We start from the raw sequence: 18,715 nt of genomic DNA, 5'->3' as shown, positions 1-18,715 counted from the left end.
GTTCTTTGTTTATATGTATTCTTCTTCAGTTGTTTGTACAGCGCTCCGATGTCCGCAAATCGCGTTCACACCTTATAAAACACCCTAAATAAATAAACAAGCATTTACAATGCAATAGGTCTCGCATTTGCGGGAGTTTATGCTATTGGCATTGTAAATGACAATGCCTTTCATTTATTTGTTTATAAAACCAACACATTAATAAAAGGCATTGTAATCTATAATGCCAATAGCTCAAACTCTAGTAAATGCTAGACCTATTGCATTGCAAATGCTTGTTATATTTTTCCAATTTGCAAAAAAAAGTAATCATGCCAATCATGAACTTCCTTCATCTGTACATGCCATATAAATGGCAAGTTTAACAAGCATTGGCATAGCCAATAGTTCTCGCCTTTGGGACCTTATAAGTGTTTAGCCATGCAACAGTTGATGTTGTTGCATCAAGGATATTGTGCTGGATAACTAAACACGTATAAGGTCCCAAAGGCGAGACCTATTTGCTAGAGCCGGCCTTACCCACAACATGCTGCATGGGTAAAGTCTCAACTCACCTGCTCCTTCACGCCTAAGCATTAATCTCAAATGTATGCATGGCCTATTCTCCCCCTCAGACTCGGGCCCAATGCAGATGGTTGGAAAAGGTCCTGGCTGATGGCTATAGAGCATGGCTGTTTTAAATTCGGTACAGTCAGGGCCACCGAATTATGAGGCAGGAGAGACCACATTGTGAAAAGCAATTCCGAGTTATCATATGCCCTAGATGAAGCACCCCACTTTTGTACATTGAAGCCCAGTGTTATTCTTATTAAGGTGTTAAAAAAAAGCAACCCACAGGATCTGCCTTTGTCATAATTAGAGAGAAAGCAAGTGGCAAAAAGAGAGAAGAATAGAGGAACCAAGAGAGAGAAAAACAGAACAGGATAGAGTTAAAGTGAGAGACAAAATCAGGAAAGAATGAAAAAAGAGGTGGATAAACAAAAAAGGGAGAGATGCCACTAATACGTACGCCTCAAATAAGTGTGCCTTCACCAAAGAATCCCAAGTGATGTTTTAAACCTAAACTGCATTAAAAAACTGTAGTGCGGAAATATACATACTTTAACCCCAAGCAAACAATAAACATCATGCTGAATGCCACCATGTGCATGCCCCATTTGTGCTTAGACATAGACCAAACGTAGACCAAACGTAAACTAAAGGTGGGCAAAATAAAAATAAATAGACTTACGGCGCTCGCAAAGTTTCACATTGAAATCGGCAGCATAGCCACATATACTTAATCACAATGGAGCCAACAGAATGTCCTCCAGACCCACTGGTCGTTTATAAACCCACTCTCACTAGCGTAGGTGAAACCAATCAATTTAAACACCCCCTGCAGTTTAACAACACTTGACTGTGAACTGTAAAAGCTAATCCTGAATAAACATTAAAGATTACGTGAACAACCACCGCACAACCTTCACGATTTTGATAATGTGGAAGTTGCTCCCGAGGCTCCGTGTTACCAGTAGTCTCCAAAATGGCATTTTTCACTATTTTGAAAAGTACCTGTGATTTGTGCAAGGAAGGAGGGAGCAGGCAGAAAGAGGAAGGAAGATGATATGGTGTAAGGGCTGGAGCTGCACTTTGATGCTGGGGAACCTGGTTCGAGCCAGCAGTCTGCTAGCCTCGGGTTGTACAAAAGTCAGCAAGTTAATGGGGAAAATGCGAGGCTCTTCTGTGCAGCTAGGGAAGAGTAACAAATAAAAAGAAGAGGGGGTGGCGGTGCCAATTGAAGTCTGCAACCGGCAGAAAGCAATACTTTAAAAAAGAGAGTTCTGAAGAGGATATGGTATAATGGCTGGAGCAGCACTTTGATGCTGGGGAACCTGGTTCGAGCCAGAGGTCTGATAGTTTCCGAGGGCGTGGGGGTACAAAAATCAACAAAAAAAAGTTAAAGGGTGAAAATGCGAGACTCTTCTGTGCAGCTGCAGTAAAGAAACAAATAAAAAGAAGAGGGGGTGGGGGTGCCGATTGAAGCCTGTCACCGGCAGAAAGTAAGCACGAAAGTGAAAGCTCATTACAATGGCCCCTGCGTGCGCAGCTGCTCACAAGAAAAAGTTAAAGGGGAAAATGCGAGCTCCAAAAAGCATGACAGTGAAAGCTAATTAGACAAGCCTAGTCAAGCACTCCTGCTTGTGCTGGCATCCACGAGAGCGAGCAGCGGCGCTCAGGCCATCTGTTTTCAATTAGCACGCGCGGCGCTGCTCGCTCCCGCAAGGTGGATGCCAGCACAAGCACGAGTGCTTGAAAAGAGCTGACCAATTTCGAAAGGTCATTTCCTAGGGCAGCGCATGCACGCTGCCTAGGCGAGACCTAAAAAAGCATTAATTGAAAAGTTGAAAATGAAAAGAAGATAGACTTTATTTTAGGTCATATATGATTATTTCCAGGACAATAAAAAAACTCAAGCACTGCCTGCTGATAGGGTGTCAGGAGGTTAGCATGGCACGACGTCACTCAAGATTATAATTAGGAATCTGGCCCCAGCATTTGCTCTTGCCAGCAAAGTTCCCGATTTGACAGTAAATAAGGTGGCTATCATCATCCTTTTTCAGACCTCCTAACGTGTTCTTAAAGTACGAGATGAAATCTAGTTCTCCTTACAGCAACAATAATCTCTAACAAGTATCACAAGAGTGGAGTGGATGTGGTGCAGCGGCCAGAGCTGCTGACTCGAGAGCTGGGGATCCCGGTTTGAGTCTCAGCAGAGCAGCATCCTGTAATTCTGGGCAAATCGCTTAATCTCTCCGGGTGATACGCTATATAAATCTGCTGCAAGACAAAAAAGCAGACAAAACGCAAAACTTTATGAAAAAAATAGTTCCACCAAAGCGGATGTTAACAGTATTTTAGCAATGGGGAACTGATAGGAAAAGCAAAGGAGGAACAAGCATTGGTAAAAGCAGGAATATATGCTACAGCCAATAAAAATGGAGGAAAAGTGAGTGGCAACCACAGGAACCAATGAAAAGCCAGGAAAGCAAGGGGGCGATGTGTAAGCTCCTTTTAAGGTTTATTTAAAAACAATATATTTCACAAGCACAGGACGAGCGCTGTGCAGGTGAAACCTAACAATCCCTTACCTTACACTGCCGCTCGATGTTCTGCAGCACGTCCTCGTTGTTCTGCAGCACGTCCTCGAAGCGCGAAGCCTACAACCAACTCTCTCATCCAATCAAGACGCTGTTATCATGCTGTTAAGCAGCCTGAGAGAAGCATCTTGATTGGCTGGAGCGGGCATGTCTACTCTCCTAAAAGCACCATAGGCCTGTGCCTGCTCTCCAACCCAGCTATCCAAGACAGCTGGGTTGGAAAGGTGTGAATTGCGCATTTTTGTTCGGCCGTATCAAGTTAGCCAGCCAAACCAACATGCCCAGTTAAACTTAATTGGCTATTCCTCACTGCTGCCAATCGGTAGCAGTGATGCACTGGCCCGCCCAGCCCTCGAACTCCGTTTGCTGGTAGAGAGCAAAATATTAAATGGTAATTTGAGAAGTTGGCCTGGTATATGCTGTCCACTAATTAAAGTGGGCATCTTGTACTAGTCCAAACAACCCTTATGGTGATTTAAGAGGTCAAAAATAACCTTAGAAAGCTATCCAAGTGGTAGCTGTGGAGAGCAGCGTTCAGGCTTAGTCTTGAAGGAATGTTAAGCAGCTTGTTTTACCAGAATGCAACCATATAGTATTGGTAAAATGACAGGAGAACCACACATTAGTTATAAAAATATGTATTTATTACTATAACACTATCTAATACAACACAATAGCTCCTACATGGAGATAATCACAAAGCACACAATACTGTAGCACAGAAATGAAAGTAAATAGCACAAATACACAGTGGGCCAAAGGGGGAGAACAAACATAAACTAAAATAGTGGTATAAGAACCACGACTGAAGTCAAGAGAGTGTCTAGTGGCTGTAGAATCGTTGGGACCCCAAGGAACTACCCAAGGTGAGTAAGTTGGGACCCCACGGAGGATGGGTGCAGTGTCAGAACACGACCGCGTGCTTCATACAATTCTATGAGGAAGTCGCGGTTGAAGTTTTAGAGTTTATGGACCCTTCCAAGTGGACTTCGAAGAAACCCCGTGGAAGTTAGGAGGTTGGAGAGCCATGGATAATGAGGTACCCAAGTTACATATCCCAGGGAAGCCAGGTGCATAGGTCTGGAATGCCGTCGGAAACTGCTGTTGAACCCAATGGAGGACTTGGAAGAAGAGCCGCTGCTGAAAGGAAGAAAAGTGTCAGTTGGAATCCAAAGGTGGATCCTTGGTGAAGAGTACCTGAAAGGAGAGGGAACATAGTCTGGGTCACTCAGGAGTGACCAGGGGCTCGGTAGAAGAATGCCCACTGATGTTGGATGCTTCAGGCGTGTTGATGGAGTTCTTGACTCTGCAACCACGGGGACCAGGAGACATCAAGGATGACCAGGAGCCGGATTCGAGCTGTCCCATGAAGGATGTTGAGTGCTGAGGGGTCGGTGTCCAGCAGGAGCACCAACCAGCCTTGGCAACGGCAACCCACGCAGAAGGTCAAGGATGGTTACGGTTCGGACCAGCAAGGTCCAGAAGACTCACCAAAGCAAGGAGAGTCAGGGCAGGCCTGGAGCAACCAGGGAAGCTCAACAAAAGCAATGTTGACCCTCCAGTTGACTCACAGGCCGAAGACACAGGAGTCGAGAGAGGACCTCGAGCAATTTCACAAAGCAGCTGCTCATGGAGCACTTGGTGCAAGGAGGTCGGAGTTCTTAGTAGGAATGATAGAAGAAGTTGGGGCTACCTGGAGCTCAGTGCCATTATTTGGGAAAAGCCAACAAGCACATGCACTTGCAAATGTACGCGGTGCACAGGGGTTCAGGTATTACGGACCCCACAAGGGATTCTGATCTCAAACTCGGTGAGGGGGCAGCTCCTGTGTTGCTGAAGCCTTTGGAGTCTGTAGGAGCTCAGGGTCAGCAGACCGGACAGCAGTGATGTGGTGCCTGCAAATGCAGGGGAGTGACTCCTTCACTCCAAGGGAGATACCTTTGGTTGTCTTTGATGCTCCACAGGTCCTGCACGGATCCCATATGGTGCACAGGCACAGACGATGCTTCAGACTGAGAGGGAGACAAAGTCGGGCCCAAACGAAGTCCAGCGAAGTGCACAGTGTCCAGATGGTGAAGTTCAGCGGTTTCCAGTTCAGAATCTTCTCCACATAGAATCCAGGGTCCTACAGTCAGGTAAGCCCTTTTGTACCAACGGGAGACGGTTGTACAGATTCAGGGGACCCTTCCACGGGAGGGTCTGGAAAGTGGGGGGGTTACTCCCATGTCCTTTGTCCAGTTTCGCATTAGGGCGAGAATGCAAAAGATACACAATTGATGGACAGAATGCAGAACAAATCAAAACATTCACCCCCAGTCAAGAGATCTGGGTTAAATCCATCATTCTTTTGCTCACCATGCCACCCCAGTTTAGACCTGGCCATATGCAAATCAGTCTAGACCTTGTGCCTCATGGGAACAGACCAGCCCGAACTGCCAAGCCAGGTCCTCCCTGCACCAGAAACAAGCATCCTAGGACCGGTTTCGGGGTTTCAGCCCTCTTCAGCCAGGATAGCTTGATTCCAGTGGCACAGTGAGCTCAGGACCCACGCCTAGGCATACCTGGCGCACTTAGGGCGAGAAAGCAAAAGACACACAATTGATGGACGGAATGCTGAACAAATCAAAACATTCACCCCCAGTCAAGAGATCTGGGTTAAATCCATCATTCTTTTGCACACCATGCCACCCCAGTTTAGATCTGGCCATATGCAAATCAGTCTTGACCATGTGCCTCATGGGAACGGTCCAGCCCGAACTGCCAAGCCAGGTCCTCCATGGACCGGAAACAAGCATCCTAGGACTGGTTTCGGGGTTTCACCCCTCTTTAGCCAAGATAGCTTGATTACAGTGGCACAGTGAGCCCAGGACCCACGTCTGGGCATACCTGGCGCACTTAGGGCGAGAAAGAAAAAGACACACAATTGATAGACGGAATGCAGAACAAATCAAAACATTCCCTCTCAGTCAAGAGATCTGGGTTAAATCCATCATTCGTTTGCTCACCATGCCACCCCAGTTTAGACCTGGCCATATGCAAATCAGTCTTAACCCTGTGCCTCATGGGAACAGTACACCCCGAACTGCCAAGCCAGGTCCTCCCTGGACCGGAAACAAGCATCCTAGGACCGGATTTGGGGTTTCATCCCTCTTCAGCCAGGATAGCTTGATTCCAGTGGCACAGTGAGCCCAGGAACCATGTCTGGGCATACCTGGCGCACTTAGGGCGAGAAAGCAAAAAACACACAATTGATGGACAAAATGCAGAACAAATCAAAACATTCACCCACAGTCAAAAGATCTGGGTTAAATCCATCATTCTTTTGCTCACCATGCCACCCCACTTTAGACCTGGCCATATGCAAATTCGTCTTGACCCTGTCCCTCATGGGAACAGTCCAGCCCGAACTGCCAAGCCAGGTCTTCCCTGGACCAGAAACAAGCATCCTAGGACCGGTTTCGAGGTTTCACCCCTCTTCAGCCAGGATAGCTTAATTCCAGTGGCACAGTGAGCCCAGAACCCACGTCTGGGCATACCTGGCACACTTAGAGCGAGAAAGCAAAAGACACACAATTGATGGACAAAATGCAGAACAAATCAAAACATTTACCCCCAGCCAAGAGATCTGGGTTAAATCCATCATTCCTTTGCTCATAATGCCACCCCAGTTTAGACCTGGCCATATGCAAATCAGTCTTCACCCTGTGCCTCATGGGAACAGTCCAGCCCGAAGTGCCAAGTCAGGTCCTCCCTGGACCGGAAACAAGCATTCTAGGACAGGTTTCAGGGTTTCACCCCTCTTCAGCCAGGATAGCTTGATTCCAGTGACACAGTGAGCCCAGGACCCACGTCTGGGCATACCTGGTGCACTTAGGCAGAGAAAGCAAAAGACACATAACTGATGGACGGAATGCAGAACAAATCAAAACGTTCACCCCCCAGTCAAGAGATCTGGGTTAAATCCATCATTTTTTTGCTCACCATGCCACCCCAGTTTAGACCTGCCCATATGCAAATCAGTCTTGACCCTGTGCCTCATGGGAACAGTACGGCCGGAACTGCCAGGCCATTTCCTCCCTGGACCGGAAACAAGCATCCTAGGACCGGTTTCGGGGTTTCAACCCTCTTCAGACAGGATATCTTGATTACAGTGGCACAGGGAGCTCAGAACCCACGTCTAGCCATACCTGGTGCACTTAGGGTGAGAAAGCAAAAGACACACAATTGATGGACGGAATGCAGAACAAATCAAAACATTCCCTCAAAGTCAAGAGATCTGGGTTAAATCCATCATTCGTTTGCTCACCATGCCACCCCAGTTTAGACCTGGCCATATGCAAATCAGTCTTGACACTGTGCCTCATGGGAGCAGTCCAGCCCGAACTGCCAAGCCAGGTCCTCCCTGGACCGGAAACAAGCATCCTAGGACCGGTTTCGGGGTTTCACCCCTCTTCAGCCAGGATAGCATGATTCCAGTGGCACAGTAAGCCCAGGACCCACGTCTGGGCATACCTGGCGCACTTAGAGCGAGAAGGCAAGACACACAATTGATGGACGGAATGCAGAACAAATCAAAACATTCACCCCCAGTCAAGAGATCTGGTTTAAATCCATCATTCTTTTGCTCACCATGCCACCCCAGTTTAGACCTGCCCATATGCAAATCAGTCTTGACCCTGTGCCTTATGGGAACAGTCCACCCCGAACTGCCAAGCCAGGTCCTCCCTGGACCCGAAACAAGCATCCTAGGACCGGTTTCAGGGTTTCATCCCTCTTCAGCCAGGATAGCTTGATTTCAGTGGCACAGTGAGTCCAGGACCTATGTCTGGGCATTCCTGGCGCACTTAGGGCGAGAAAGCAAAAGACACAATTGATGGACGGAATGCAGAACAAATCAAAACATTCACCCGCAGTCAAGAGATCTGGGTTAAATCCATCATTCTCTTGCTCACCATGCCACCTCCGTTCAGACCTGGCTATATGCAAATTCGTCTTGACCCTGTGCCTCATGGGAACAGTCCAGCCCGAACTGCCAAGCCAAGTCTTCCCTGGACCGGAAACAAGCATCCTAGGACCGGTTTCGGGGTTTCACCCCTCTTCAGCCAGGATAGCTTAATTCCAGTGGCACAGTGAGCCCAGGACCCACGTCTGGGCATACCTGGCACACTTAGAGCGAGAAAGCAAAAGAGACACAATTGATGGTCGAAATGCAGAAGAAATCAAAACATTCACCCCCAGTCAAGAGATCTGGGTTAAATCCATCATTCTTTTGCTCATAATGCCACCCCAGTTTAGACCTGGTCATATGCAAATTCGTCTTGACCCTGTGCCTCATGGGAACAGTCCAGCCCGAACTGCCAAGCCAGGTCTTCCCTGGACCGGAAACAAGCATCCTAGGACCGGTTTTGGGGTTTCACCCCTCTTCAGCCAGGATAGCTTGATTCCGGTGGCACAGTAAGCCCAGGACCCTTGTCTGGGCATACCTGGCACACTGAGGGCGAGAAAGCAAAAGACACACAATTGATGGATGAAATGCAGATCAAATCAAAACATTCACCCCCAGTCAAGAGATCTGGGTTAAATCCATCATTCTTTTGCTCACCATGCGACCTCAGTTTAGAACTGGTCATATGCAAATCAGTCTTTACCCTGTGCCTCCTGGGAATAGTCCAGCCTGAAGTGCCAAACCAGGATCTCCCTGGACCGGAAACAAGCATCCTAGGGCTGGTTTCGGGGTTTCATCCTTCTTCAGCCAGGATAGCTTGATTCCAGTGGCACAGTGAGCCCAGGACCCACGTCTGAGCATACCTGGCGCACTTAGGGCGAGAAAGAAAAAGACACACAATTGATGGACGGAATGTAGAAGAAATCAAAACATTCACCCCCAGTCAAGAGATCTGGGTTAAATCCAACATTCTTTTGCTCACCATGCTACCCCAATTTAGATCTGGCCATATGCAAATCAGTCTTGACCCTGTGCCTCATGGGAACAGTCCAGCCTGAAGTGCCAAGCCAGGTCCTCCCTGGACCGGAAACAAGCATCCTAGCACCGGTTTCGGGGTTTCAACCCTCTTCAGCCAGGATAGCTTGATTCCAGTGACACAGTGAGCCCAGGACCCACGTCTGGGCATACCTGGCGCACTTAGAGCGAGAAGGCAAGACACACAATTGATGGACGGAATACAGAACAAATCAAAACATTCACCCCCAGTCAAGAGATCTGGTTTAAATCCATAATTCTTTTGCTCACCATGCCACCCCAGTTTACACCTGGCCATATGCAAATCAGTCTTGACCCTGTGCCTCATGGGAACAGTATGGCCGGAACTGCCAGGCCAGTTGCTCCCTGGACCGGAAACAAGCATCCTAGGACTGGTTTCTGGGTTTCAACCCTCTTCAGCCAGGATAGCTTGAATCCATTGGCACAGAGAGCCCAGGACCCACATCTGGGCATACCTGGCACACTTAGGGCGAGAAAGCAAAAGACACACAATTGATGGACGAAATGCAGAACAAATCAAAACATTCCCCTCAGTCAAGAGATCTGGGTTAAATACATCATTCTTTTGCTCACCATGCCACCCCAGTTTAGACCTGGCCATATGCAAATCAGGTTTGACCCTGTGCCTCCTGGGAACAGTCCAGCCTGAAGTGCCAAGCCAGGACCTCCCTGGACCGGAAACAAGCATCCTAGGACCGGTTTCGGGGCTTCATCCTTCTTCAGCCTGGATAGCTTGATTCCAGTGGCACAGTGAGCCTAGGACCCACGTCTGGGCATACCTGGTGCACTTAGGGCGAGAAAGAAAAAGACACACAATTGATGGACGGAATGCAGAACAAATCAAAACATTCACCCCCAGTCAAGAGATCTGGGTTAAATCCATCATTCTTTTGCTCACCATGCCACCCCAGTTTAGACCTGCCCATATGCAAATCAGTCTTGACCCTGTGCCTTATGGGAACAGTCCACCCCGAACTGCCAAGCGAGGTCCTCCCTGGACCCGAAACAAGCATCCTAGGACCGGTTACAGGATTTCATCCCTCTTCAGCCAGGATAGCTTGATATCAGTGGCACAGTGAGTCCAAGACCCAAGTCTGGGCATACCTGGCGCAATTAGGGAGAGAAAGCAAAAGACAAAATTGGTTGACGGAATGCAGAACAAATCAAAACATTCACCTGCAGTCAAGAGATCTGGGTTAAATCCATCATTCTTTTGCTCACCATGCCACCCCAGTTTACACCTGGCCATATGCAAATCAGTCTTGACCCTGTGCCTCATGGGAACAGTACGGCCGGAACTGCCAGGCCAGTTCCTCCCTGGACCGGAAACAAGCATCCTAGGACTGGTTTCTGGGTTTCAACCCTCTTCAGCCAGGATAGCTTGAATCCATTGGCACAGAGAGCCCAGGACCCACATCTGGGCATACCTGGCACACTTAGGGCGAGAAAGCAAAAGACACAATTGATGGACGGAATGCAGAACAAATCAAAACATTCACCCGCAGTCAAGAGATCTGGGTTAAATCCATCATTCTCTTGCTCACCATGCCACCTCCGTTCAGACCTGGCTATATGCAAATTCGTCTTGACCCTGTGCCTCATGGGAACAGTCCAGCCCGAACTGCCAAGCCAAGTCTTCCCTGGACCAGAAACAAGCATCCTAGGACCAGTTTCGGGGTTTCACCCCTCTTCAGCCAGGATAGCTTAATTCCAGTGGCACAGTGAGCCCAGGACCCACGTCTGGGCATACCTGGCACACTTAGAGCGAGAAAGCAAAAGAGACACAATTGATGGACGAAATGCAGAAGAAATCAAAACATTCACCCCCAGTCAAGAGATCTGGGTTAAATCCATCATTCGTTTGCTCACCATGCCACCCCAGTTTAGACCTGGCCATATGCAAATCAGTCTTAACCCTGTGCCTCATGGGAACAGTACACCCCGAACTGCCAAGCCAGGTCCTCCCTGGACCGGAAACAAGCATCCTAGGACCGGATTTGGGGTTTCATCCCTCTTCAGCCAGGATAGCTTGATTCCAGTGGCACAGTGAGCCCAGGAACCATGTCTGGGCATACCTGGCGCACTTAGGGCGAGAAAGCAAAAAACACACAATTGATGGACAAAATGCAGAACAAATCAAAACATTCACCCACATTCAAAAGATCTGGGTTAAATCCATCATTCTTTTGCTCACCATGCCACCCCACTTTAGACCTGGCCATATGCAAATTCATCTTGACCCTGTGCCTCATGGGAACAGTCCAGCCCGAACTGCCAAGCCAGGTCTTCCCTGGACCAGAAACAAGCATCCTAGGACCGGTTTCGAGGTTTCACCCCTCTTCAGCCAGGATAGCTTAATTCCAGTGGCGCAGTGAGCCCAGAACCCACGTCTGGGCATACCTGGCACACTTAGAGCGAGAAAGCAAAAGACACACAATTGATGGACAAAATGCAGAACAAATCAAAACATTCACCCCCAGCCAAGAGATCTGGGTTAAATCCATCATTCCTTTGCTCATAATGCCACCCCAGTTTAGACCTGGCCATATGCAAATCAGTCTTCACCCTGTGCCTCATGGGAACAGTCCAGCCCGAAGTGCCAAGCCAGGTCCTCCCTGGACCGGAAACAAGCATTCTAGGACAGGTTTCAGGGTTTCACCCCTCTTCAGCCAGGATAGCTTGATTCCAGTGACACAGTGAGCCCAGGACCCACGTCTGGGCATACCTGGTGCACTTAGGCAGAGAAAGCAAAAGACACATAACTGATGGACATAACTGATGGACGGAATGCAGAACAAATCAAAACGTTCACCCCCCAGTCAAGAGATCTGGGTTAAATCCATCATTTTTTTGCTCACCATGCCACCCCAGTTTAGACCTGGCCATATGCAAATCAGTCTTGACCCTGTGCCTCATGGGAACAGTACGGCCGGAACTGCCAGGCCATTTCCTCCCTGGACCGGAAACAAGCATCCTAGGACCGGTTTCGGGGTTTCAACCCTCTTCAGACAGCATATCTTGATTACAGTGGCACAGGGAGCTCAGAACCCACGTCTAGCCATACCTGGTGCACTTAGGGTGAGAAAGCAAAAGACACACAATTGATGGACGGAATGCAGAACAAATCAAAACATTCCCTCAAAGTCAAGAGATCTGGGTTAAATCCATCATTCGTTTGCTCACCATGCCACCCCAGTTTAGACCTGGCCATGTGCAAATCAGTCTTGACACTGTGCCTCATGGGAGCAGTCCAGCCCGAACTGCCAAGCCAGGTCCTCCCTGGACCGGAAACAAGCATCCTAGGACCGGTTTCGGGGTTTCACCCCTCTTCAGCCAGGATAGCATGATTCCAGTGGCACAGTAAGCCCAGGACCCGCGTCTGGGCATACCTGGCGCACTTAGAGCGAGAAGGCAAGACACACAATTGATGGACGGAATGCAGAACAAATCAAAACATTCACCCCCAGTCAAGAGATCTGGTTTAAATCCATCATTCTTTTGCTCACCATGCCACCCCAGTTTAGACCTGCCCATATGCAAATCAGTCTTGACCCTGTGCCTTATGGGAACAGTCCACCCCGAACTGCCAAGCCAGGTCCTCCCTGGACCCGAAACAAGCATCCTAGGACCGGTTTCAGGGTTTCATCCCTCTTCAGCCAGGATAGCTTGATTTCAGTGGCACAGTGAGTCCTGGACCTATGTCTGGGCATACCTGGCGCACTTAGGGCGAGAAAGCAAAAGACACAATTGATGGACGGAATGCAGAACAAATCAAAACATTCACCCGCAGTCAAGAGATCTGGGTTAAATACATCATTCTCTTGCTCACCATGCCACCTCCGTTCAGACCTGGCTATATGCAAATTCGTCTTGACCCTGTGCCTCATGGGAACAGTCCAGCCCGAACTGCCAAGCCAAGTCTTCCCTGGACCGGAAACAAGCATCCTAGGACCGGTTTCGGGGTTTCACCCCTCTTCAGCCAGGATAGCTTAATTCCAGTGGCACAGTGAGCCCAGGACCCACGTCTGGGCATACCTGGCACACTTAGAACGAGAAAGCAAAAGAGACACAATTGATGGACGAAATGCAGAAGAAATCAAAACATTCACCCCCAGTCAAGAGATCTGGGTTAAATCCATCATTCTTTTGCTCATAATGCCACCCCAGTTTAGACCTGGTCATATGCAAATTCGTCTTGACCCTGTGCCTCATGGGAACAGTCCAGCCCGAACTGCCAAGCCAGGTCTTCCCTGGACCGGAAACAAGCATCCTAGGACCGGTTTTGGGGTTTCACCCCTCTTCAGCCAGGATAGCTTGATTCCGGTGGCACAGTAAGCCCAGGACCCTTGTCTGGGCATACCTGGCACACTGAGGGCGAGAAAGCAAAAGAGACACAATTGATGGATGAAATGCAGATCAAATCAAAACATTCACCCCCAGTCAAGAGATCTGGGTTAAATCCATCATTCTTTTGCTCACCATGCGACCTCAGTTTAGAACTGGTCATATGCAAATCAGTCTTTACCCTGTGCCTCCTGGGAATAGTCCAGCCTGAAGTGCCAAACCAGGACCTCCCTGGACCGGAAACAAGCATCCTAGGGCTGGTTTCGGGGTTTCATCCTTCTTCAGCCAGGATAGCTTGATTCCAGTGGCACAGTGAGCCCAGGACCCACGTCTGAGCATACCTGGCGCACTTAGGGCGAGAAAGAAAAAGACACACAATTGATGGACGGAATGTAGAAGAAATCAAAACATTCACCCCCAGTCAAGAGATCTGGGTTAAATCCATCATTCTTTTGCTCACCATGCTACCCCAATTTAGATCTGGCCATATGCAAATCAGTCTTGACCCTGTGCCTCATGGGAACAGTCCAGCCTGAAGTGCCAAGCCAGGTCCTCCCTGGACCGGAAACAAGCATCCTAGCACCGGTTTCGGGGTTTCAACCCTCTTCAGCCAGGATAGCTTGATTCCAGTGAGACAGTGAGCCCAGGACCCACGTCTGGGCATACCTGGCGCACTTAGAGCGAGAAGGCAAGACACACAATTGATGGACGGAATACAGAACAAATCAAAACATTCACCCCCAGTCAAGAGATCTGGTTTAAATCCATCATTCTTTTGCTCACCATGCCACCCCAGTTTACACCTGGCCATATGCAAATCAGTCTTGACCCTGTGCCTCATGGGGACAGTACGGCCGGAACTGCCAGGCCAGTTCCTCCCTGGACCGGAAACAAGCATCCTAGGACTGGTTTCTGGGTTTCAACCCTCTTCAGCTAGGATAGCTTGAATCCATTGGCACAGAGAGCCCAGGACCCACATCTGGGCATACCTGGCACACTTAGGGCGAGAAAGCAAAAGACACACAATTGATGGACGAAATGCAGAACAAATCAAAACATTCACCTCAGTCAAGAGATCTGGGTTAAATACATCATTCTTTTGCTCACCATGCCACCCCAGTTTAGACCTGGCCATATGCAAATCAGGCTTGACCCTGTGCCTCCTGGGAACAGTCCAGCCTGAAGTGCCAAGCCAGGACCTCCCTGGACCGGAAACAAGCATCCTAGGACCGGTTTCGGGGCTTCATCCTTCTTCAGCCTGGATAGCTTGATTCCAGTGGCACAGTGAGCCTAGGACCCACGTCTGGGCATACCTGGTGCACTTAGGGCGAGAAAGAAAAAGACACACAATTGATGGACGGAATGCAGAACAAATCAAAACATTCACCCCCAGTCAAGAGATCTGGGTTAAATCCATCATTCTTTTGCTCACCATGCCACCCCAGTTTAGACCTGCCCATATGCAAATCAGTCTTGACCCTGTGCCTTATGGGAACAGTCCACCCCGAACTGCCAAGCGAGGTCCTCCCTGGACCGGAAACAAGCATCCTAGGACTGGTTTCTGGGTTTCAACCCTCTTCAGCCAGGATAGCTTGAATCCATTGGCACAGAGAGCCCAGGACCCACATCTGGGCATACCTGGCACACTTAGGGCGAGAAAGCAAAAGACACAATTGATGGACGGAATGCAGAACAAATCAAAACATTCACCCGCAGTCAAGAGATCTGGGTTAAATCCATCATTCTCTTGCTCACCATGCCACCTCCGTTCAGACCTGGCTATATGCAAATTCGTCTTGACCCTGTGCCTCATGGGAACAGTCCAGCCCGAACTGCCAAGCCAAGTCTTCCCTGGACCGGAAACAAGCATCCTAGGACCGGTTTCGGGGTTTCACCCCTCTTCAGCCAGGATAGCTTAATTCCAGTGGCACAGTGAGCCCAGGACCCACGTCTGGGCATACCTGGCACACTTAGAGCGAGAAAGCAAAAGAGACACAATTGATGGACGAAATGCAGAAGAAATCAAAACATTCACCCCCAGTCAAGGGATCTGGGTTAAATCCATCATTCTTTTGCTCATAATGCCACCCCAGTTTAGACCTGGTCATATGCAAATTCGTCTTGACCCTGTGCCTCATGGGAACAGTCCAGCCCGAACTGCCAAGCCAGGTCCTCCCTGGACCGGAAAAAAGCATCCTAGGATCGGTTTCGGGGTTTCACCAGTCTTCAGCAGGATAGCTTGATTCCAGTGGCACAGTGAGCCCATGACCCACGTCTGGGCATACCTGGCGCACTTAGGGCGAGAAATCAAAAGACACACAATTGATGGACGGAATGCAGAACAAATCAAAACATTCACCCGCAGTCAAGAGATCTGGGTTAAATCCATCATTCATTTGCTCACCATGCCACCCCAGTTTAGACTTGGCCATATGCAAATTAGTCTTGACCCTGTGCCTCATAGGAACACTCCAGCCCGAACTGCCAAGCCAGGTCTTCCCTGGACCGGAAACAAGCATCCTAGGACCGGTTTTGGGGTTTCACCCCTCTTCAGCCAGGATAGCTTGATTCCAGTGGCACAGTGAGCCCAGGACCCACGTCTGGGCATACCTGGCACACTTAGGGCGAGAAAGCAAAAGACACACAATTGATGGACGAAATGCAGAACAAATCAAAACATTCACCCCCAGTCAAGAGATCTGGGTTAACCTCTTCAATGCCCATGAAGAGCTGGTCTCGTCATGGGCCGCGGTTGCGCTGTGCCCATGACGAGACCAGCTCGTCATAATCCCCGCCCGCTAATGCAACGGCCGGCACAGGGCGGGGAAAGGGGCAGGCACTGAAGGGGTTAAATCCATAATTCTTTTGCTCATAATGCCACCCCAGTTTAGACCTGGCCATATGCAAATCAGTCTTGACCCTGTGCCCCATGGGAGCAGTCCAGCCAGAAGTGCCAAGCCAGGTCCTCCCTGGACCGGAAAGAAGCATCCTAGGACCGGTTTCGGGGTTTCACCCCTCTTCAGCTAGAATAGCTTGATTCCAGTGACACAGTGAGCCCAGGACCCACGTCTGGGCATACCTGGCGCACTTAGGGCGAGAAAGCAAAAGACACATAACAGATGAACGGAATGCAGAACAAATCAAAACGTTCGCCCCCCAGTCAAGAGATCTGGGTTAAATCCATCATTCTTTTGCTCACCATGCCACCCCAGTTTAGACCTGGCCATATGCAAATCAGTCTTGACCCTGTGCCTCATGGGAACAGCACGGCCGGAACTGCCAGGCCAGTTCCTCCCTGGACCGGAAACAAGCATCCTAGGACTGGTTTCTGGGTTTCAACCCTCTTAAGCAAGATAGCTTGAATCCAGTGGCACAGAGAGCCCAGGACCCACGTCTGGGCATACCTGGCACACTTAGGACGAGAAAGCAAAAGACACACAATTGATGTACGAAATGCAGAACAAATCAAAACATTCACCCCCAGTCAAGAGATCTGGGTTAAATCCATCATTCTTTTGCTCACCATGCCACCCCAGTTTAGACATGGCCATATGCAAATTAGTCTTGACCCTGTGCCTCATGGGAAAAGTACAGCCGGAACTGCCAAGCCAGGTCCTCCACGGACCGGAAACAAGCATCCTAGGACTGGTTTCTGGGTTTCAACCCTCTTCAGCCAGGATAGCTTGAATCCATTGGCACAGAGAGCCCAGGACCCACATCTGGGCATACCTGGCACACTAAGGGCGAGAAAGCAAAAGACACACAATTGATGGACGGAATGCAGAACAAATCAAAACATTCACCTCAGTCAAGAGATCAGGGTTAAATCCATCATTCTTTTGCTCACCATGCCACCCCAGTTTAGACTTGGCCATATGCAAATTAGTCTTGACCCTGTGCCTCATGGGAACACTCCAGCCCGAACTGCCAAGCCAGGTCTTCCTTGGACCGGAAACAAGCATCCTAGGACCGGTTTCGGGGTTTCACCCCTCTTCAGCCAGGATAGCTTGATTCCAGTGGCACAGTGAGCCCAGGACCCACATCTGGGCATACCTGGCACACTTAGGGCGAGAAAGCAAAAGACACACAATTGATGGACGAAATGCAGAACAAATCAAAACATTCACCTCAGTCAAGAGATCAGGGTTAAATCCATCATTCTTTTGCTCACCATGCCACCCCAGTTTAGACCTGGCCAAATGCAAATCAGTCTTGACCCTGTGCCTCCTGGGAACAGTCCAGCCTGAAGTGCCAAGCCAGGACCTCCCTGGACCGGAAACAAGCATCCTAGGACCGGTTTCGGGGTATCATCCTTCTTCAGCCAGGATAGCTTGATTCCAGTGGCACAGTGAGCCTAGGACCCACGTCTGGGCATACCTGGTGCACTTAGGGCGAGAAAGAAAAAGACACACAATTGATGGACGGAATGCAGAACAAACCAAAACATTCATCCCCAGTCAAGAGATCTGGGTTAAATCCATCATTCTTTTGCTCACCATGCCACCCCAGTTTAGACCTGGTCATATGCAAATCAGTCTTTACCCTGTGCCTCCTGGGAACAGTCCAGCCTAAAGTGCCAAACCAGGACCTCCCTGGACCGGAAACAAGCATCCTAGGACCGGTTTCGGGGTTTAATCCTTCTTCAGCCAGGATAGCTTGATTCCAGTGGCACAGTGAGCCCAGGACCCACGTCTGAGCATACCTGGCGCACTTAGGGCGAGAAAGAAAAAGACACACAAATTGATGGACGGAATGCAGAAGAAATCAAAACATTCACCCCCAGTCAAGAGATCTGGGTTAAATCCATCATTCTTTTGCTCACCATGCCACCCCAGTTTAGACCTGGCCATAAGCAAATCAGTCTTGACCAGGTGCCTCATGGGAACAGTCCAGCCCGAAATGCCAAGCCAGGTCCTCTCTGGACCGGAAACAAGCATCCTAGAACCGGTTTCGGTGTTTCACCCCTCTTCAGCTAGGATAGCTTGATTCCAGTGGCAGAGTGAGCTCAGGACCCACGCCTAGGCCTACCTGGGGCCCTTAGGGCGAAAAAGCAAAATACACACAATTGATGGACGGAATGCAGAACAAATCAAAACATTCACCCCCAGTCAAGAGATCTGGGTTAAATCCATCATTCTTTTGCACACCATGCCATTCCAGTTTAGACCTGCCCATATGCAAATCAGTCTTGACCCTGTGCCTCATGGGAAAAGTACAGCCGGAACTGCCA

The sequence above is a fragment of the Triturus cristatus genome, chromosome 8, assembly GCF_964204655.1.
Source record: "Triturus cristatus chromosome 8, aTriCri1.1, whole genome shotgun sequence".
Taxonomy (NCBI): domain Eukaryota; kingdom Metazoa; phylum Chordata; class Amphibia; order Caudata; family Salamandridae; genus Triturus; species Triturus cristatus.
This window is presented reverse-complemented; position numbering follows the sequence as displayed.